This window comes from Suricata suricatta, chromosome 6 (genome assembly GCF_006229205.1).
Source record: "Suricata suricatta isolate VVHF042 chromosome 6, meerkat_22Aug2017_6uvM2_HiC, whole genome shotgun sequence".
NCBI classification, from domain to species: Eukaryota; Metazoa; Chordata; class Mammalia; order Carnivora; family Herpestidae; genus Suricata; species Suricata suricatta.
The window spans coordinates 122,282,669-122,288,876 of NC_043705.1; the positions used below are offsets into that span (position 1 = coordinate 122,282,669).

Sequence of the window (6,208 nt, forward strand, 5' to 3'; positions counted from 1 at the left end):
AAAAAGAAGACCTGGGGCAAATAACTTAACCTCTCTGTGCCTTGAGTTTTTTATCAGTAAGGATCTTGTTGGGGACATTAAAAGAGCTAAAACATGTACAATGTATTAAATGCTTAATGCATGTCAGCTGTTGTTATTTCAAATTTATTATTGTTATTAAAAAACTCTTTATTAGGTCTCAGGTCAATTAAAAGTCAAAAGAACCCAATCTTAGCAGGAATCATCGATACCTTATGCCAGGTGTGTTTTTGTGGAAATCAGACTGCTGGTCTCGGAATTGGGGGCCGAGAGCACCACGCCCTGTCAAGGTAGCCCATGAGTCCTCCCCCAGCCGGGCCCGGGACGTCTCTCCAGCCCTGACCTGACCGCATCCCTGGCTGATCTTTCTTCCAAAGCAGTGCCTCCCGGTCTGCTTTGCCCACCTTGTCAGGCCCCTGGGGATTTTCATCCTTTAGAGCAGCGAGTGCCCCACTTCCTCACCCGCCCTCAACATGATCCTACAGACTACTGGTGAGTCACTATCTGGAAATTGGGCTCATAAAAACCACTCTCAGGGGATAGGGTTGTTGTAAGGAATACAAAAAGCTACACTTGTATTTTTGTACATTAAATTGAATGTGTGATACATGTTAGCTGCTGCTGTTACAGTTTTTAAATTTTGTAATTGTTTTCCACAAATAGATGGTAATGATGTCTCAAGCTAGTTGAGGTCAAGGGAAGCTCTAAGTTCTGGTCAGCTGCGGTTTTCTTGCCCATGATGCTGTCCTTTCACAGGGCTTTGTGCCTCTGTCGTTCCTCAGGACTGGCTCTGAAGGGTTGTGTTCTCCCTTCTGACCCAGAAGCACTTTGAGCAGTTCAGGCAGAGCCTGAAGTCCCAGTGTGTCTCCCAGGGGCAGCTTTCATTCCAGAGCAGTGGGAGTGACAGAGATGGCCACTCACTAGAGAGACAGAGGGACTTGGTCTCCAGGTGCCAGCAGGAGACTCAAGGCACGTGCCCCTTGATTACTGGTTGGGGACGCGGTGAGGAAGACCGAAAGGAGGGGATGGGGCCTCTCCACTCCTTCTGACAGCTTGCCCAACTGCTCAGTGCCATGCCCTCCGACTGCTCAGCCATCCTCCAGAGGCATCCTGATGCTGAGAGCTGAGTGGTGTGTGTGTGTGTGTGTGTGTGTGTGTGTGTGTGTGTGTGTGCGTGTGAGAGTCCAGGCTAGTGTGAATCTCAACACAGAGCAGCACTATGACCTCAGACGGGGTTCTGAAGTTCTCTGAGCCTCATTGTCTTCATCTGTAAAATGCACGTGGTCCTTGCTTGGCTCTATTTCTGTATGAATCGGAGAGGATGAAGGGCTCAGTAAGCGCAGGCCTCTGTGGTGGGGGCTGGTGGCAGCTGTGTCTCGGGGAGTCTCCTTGGCTGCCTTGCAGAATGATGGCTTCAGAGATGGCATCGGTGATGATTCTCAGGAAACTCCAGCCCACACAGGTTCTTTTGGTCAATCATGAAGCTGTCTGGACCTGCACAAAACATGATCACGTCGATGTTTATTTGGAATGTAGGGAAGCAGGGATTCCATAGCCCCTTGCACTGGCTGACACTCCTCTGTACCCCTCAGAGCAGCTAACAATCAGGATTAAGTATCTCCTGTGGGCCGGTGTAAGGCTGACCCCTTGGGAGTGTCTCTTACTGAAGACTCAGAGCTGTCTTATGAGTAGGTACTATTATTGTCCCCATTTCACAGGCAAGAAAGTCGAGGCTTAGAGAGCTTAAGGGATTTGCCCACACTCACATTATTAAAAATGACAAAGGTCTGTGTGAGTATAGAACTTGCTTTCTGGCCTGCTATGTTCCAGGACTAGTATCAACAGTTAGTTTGCTTGAAAAAAAATCTCATGGGAAGTCTTAGTCAAATCGGATTAAAGATTTTTACTGATTAAAAGAAATAATAAATGTATATTATTTTTTACTCATCAAATAATAGAAAAATGTAAATGAAGAAAATAAAAATTACTTATAGCACACAACCAAAAATAACCACTATTTGTGAGGATTTTATTTCCTATGATATGACATATATGACATGATGATATAATTTAATATTGTAAAAGCACAACACAGTATAACATATAATGAAATGTTCAGTTGGGATGGACAAAATCTTTTCATTACATTAGTCACGTTGTGTTCATAATAGTAGTCATAAATATTTTTCAAATTATTAAAAACTATTTCAAAACAATTTTAAGGATTTCTTGGAACTACTCTGTTGCATAGAAAAAATTTTGTGGACATTTTGATTTTTAAAAAGTTTTTTGTTATAATATAACTCTGTACCATTATTATTCTTATGCTGCAAATTTTGCCACATTCAAAAATATTAGATTAGATTCCTATAAATGAATTACTAGAAGAATTTTCAAGTATTTTCTAAAAGGCAATTCGTATTCCTAAAAGCAACATATAAAAGTTTCTTGTATTCTTACCAGCACTGAGTATATTACTGTCTTCTCTCATTATCCGTGCATAATGTGATCTCATGAGTTCTTGTATTATTTCTTTGACCAGGAATATGCACTTTGGTAACCTAAGCTTTTGAGTCATTTAAAATTCTTCCTTAAGAAGACATCTCTCTGTGAAATGCCATTTGTCATTTTTCTACTGGATCATTAGTATTTTTCTTAATAATTCATAAAAAGCTTATAAATAAATTTGTAATGCCTTTGTCCTATTTGGGAAAAATATCTTCCTTCTCATTTTATGTTTAATAATTTCTGATGCTCCTGTATTTTACATTGTTTTGAGATGCAGCTGCAGCTGTGGCCCGTGCCAGCGCGGGTCAGAGCGGAAACAGACGATCTTACCTTTCGACATCTCTGCTGAAGGACACTGTCTGATCCTGACAGTGAGGATGAGTAGTTTTAAACTCCCATTTAACCTATAAGTCTTGTGTATTTGGAATAATTCATAGTCTTGCTCCTCGGTCAGATACAGTCTTCACATTTCTGGGTCAGAATCACGAGCCAGCTGCAGACTTCTGGCATTTTTCCACTGGACAGCCTCTGCTGGGACAGAACATCTTATTCCAGTCACTGGGGTGCCTTTCTCGCCAGCCCCAAATCCGGGTCTGTCAGCACATCTGGGTGAAGCTGAAGACTGCATGACCAGGCAGCAGGAGTTCCTAGTGTTTGAAGACACACTGAACTATAGAGGAAATAAAGATAATAAGCAGAGGGGAAACAAATTCATAATTCATAATACCAGTGATTAAAAAGTAATTTACCATTTATTGTATGTATGATACTGAGTGAAATAGTTTGCAAATAACATTTATCTCATTCTTACCATAGCACAGAGGCCATTTTTAATATCCCTATTTATAAGTGAGAAAACCAAGGCAGGTCAGAGATCTTCCAAGTAGGAAAGTTAGAGCTGGAGCCAGGATCCAGATCTGCCTGACCCCTGAGCTGTTCACCATTCTGCTCCGCCCTTCCACCGTCTGTGGTAGGACAGGGGGCCTCTGCTGCTATTGCTTCAGGAAAATGATTAGCTTATCCTAAATGAGCAAAGTAAAGGACCATGCAAATCATTGCCTGTCTTTCATGGCCACAGTTAAACATTTGTTAAGACACATCAGTGGAGTTAATGATATTGTATCAACATGGAAAACACTGTGTGAAGTGGAAGATCCCGGTGAAACAAACCCCGCTGTATAATTGGGTGGAAGAGGGGCCTTTCTGTCCTCTGACACTTGCCTCCTGCAGATCGGTGGTGTGAACTGGCCTCTGGAAGACCACTGACTGATTGTAGTATATTTTCCTCTCTGTGAAAAATAATAGCATTATAGATTTTAATCCATTCCTTTAGAGATTAAGATAATGAATCAAAATTTTACACAAAAAGTTAAAATGTGCATTTAAACTGTAATTTCACTATGTATAGAAGCAAGTCCAGGAGCAGGAGGCACAGGGAAGGAGACGGAGGAAAGACCGGTTCTACGGTCATTTCTACCTCCCACCTTTCTGTTTACCCACCCCTTCCAAAAAAGATTAACTCTTACCAGACAGACACTGATACACACACACACACACACACACACACACACACACACACACCCCTCTAACAGACTTTACTAACATAATATCGCCATCTTGTGGCCATATGCACCCTTGAGACAATGTCACTGATATGCTGTTTTTGCAACTATTGGTATAAACTGTGTATAATCCCGTTTCATCCAAAAGATTCATACCAGAGCTAGGAGGGTTTTTTCCTAACCCTGTGTAGGTGGTAAAGGACATTGTTAAGAGCACCAGCGTGCAGGAAAGGAGGCTTCTACTCTCTGACTTTTGCTTGGAGTTTACAATTGAACATTTGCCCATAGAGATCCACTTTATTATTATGTATTTTTAAAATGTTGAGTATTTAATAAGTGCTATTTGGAAATCTACACATTCTGTACCAGTGATTTATAAAACACACACACATACACACACACACACACACATAGAACCTTCTTGTTCTAGTTTTGAAACTAGGCATAAAGGATCTTACAACTGCCAAGATTGCTTCCTTTCATTTAGAGGGAAAATTGGGGAGATCCTGCAACTGGCTAACAAGTGGCATCTGCCTGGCCTGCCAGTTGCCACAGTCCCAGATCTTCATTTGGACAGTGCCCCTGATTCTTCAGAGCATGTCAGAGCCTGATCCCATGGGATCTCACTTGCTGGGCTGGAAATTAGTTTCCTTTTTAAAAAAAAATTTTTTTTAAGTTTTATTTATTTATTTATTTATTTATTTTTGAGAGACAGAGAGAGACAGCACGAGCAGGGGAGGGTCAGAGATAGGGAGACACAGAATCTGAAGCAGGCTCCAGGCTCTGAGCTAGCTGTCAGCACAGAACCCGATGCGGGGCTCGAACCCACGAACTGTGAGATTATGACCCGAGCCCAAGCCGAACGCTTAATCGGCTGAACCACCCAGGCACCCCAATTATTTTCCTATTAAACTTTATCTGACTGTGTAAGCTATGTCTGCATAATACAACCTTTGGAAACTTCGTACAAGTATAAAGAATATAAAGTATCAGTATACTCTTCAACACACAGAGCTCATTTTAACATGTTCTATTTCATGTGCATCAGTTTTCCTGTGCACCCATATATATATATGCATATGTCCATATATGTACACACATGCATGTCCATGTATTTGCAACCACACACACACATGTGATACATGTTACTTTGTAATGGGATACTTTATGAACGAGATCATCACAACTGAGACGTCATTCAGGCATACCTGATATTCCTAGATAGTTATTTGATTCTAGAAATGCTTTCTCTTGATCCCTGTTCTAATTGGCCTTTCCTCTCCTCGACGCTGGCTGAGCTCTCCACAGGTTAGGCGGCCTTTGCCAGCCTGAGGGTTGTGAAAGAGCCTCCGATGATCTGAACCCCAGCTAGCATGGACGCACACTGCTCTACCCTCAGCAAGAAGAAGTAAGGTTTTGAGAGCAAATGGCTTGGGCAGAGAGCGTCCAGGGATGACTGATCCCTCAAGTGCTGGTGATCAGTCTGTACTAGGAAGATACGAGGGCCCCCAGGCAGGAGGCTTGCGAGTCTAATGGTCACAGTCTTGAGGAGGGACAGGGGGAAGAGCTGGAGGTTGTGGGCACCGGGAACTCACTCTGCTCACCTTGCAGCCTGCGGCTGATTGTGCCCCCAAGGGCCTGGAGCGCAAGTGCCTCCTCCCGCGGGGCAGGCAGTTCCCGGGAAAACTGGCCCTGCACAGGCTTTCCTCATGGGCTCTTTTTCCCAGTCAGTGCCCTGGCTCTCCTCCTCCCCCACTCCCTTCTCTTTAGCCTGCAGACTTTCAGCTGAAATGTATTATTTCAGTAAACACCCCAAGTGCAGCAACTTCCTCCAGTCCTGGAGAGTCCAGCGGCATACAGAGAGATGGGGCCTCCTTCTGGGGGAGGAGGATGGGGCTCAGGGCTGCCCTGGGAGTGGCCGGGGGGGTCCAAGACTCATTTAGCTGCCACCTGAGCATTCCACGGACACGCCATGTGTTTGGGCCAAGTTTTGTTAAATTCATGTGTTCTTTAGAAAATAAAGGGCTGCAGGCTCAGAGCATTCAGTCAGTCCACAGATGTGTGTGTTGACTGAGTGCCTGCGTTCTAGATGCTGAGGCTAGAGTGTGAACAGAACAGGA

General features: G+C 43.6%; 1 protein-coding gene across 1 annotated transcript in view; it reads left to right on the top strand.

The window, feature by feature from the left end:
* The window catches only part of ADAMTS12 (ADAM metallopeptidase with thrombospondin type 1 motif 12), a 276,826-nt gene that overhangs the window by 121,513 nt on the left and 149,105 nt on the right, over positions 1-6,208 (top strand). The window lies entirely within an intron of this gene.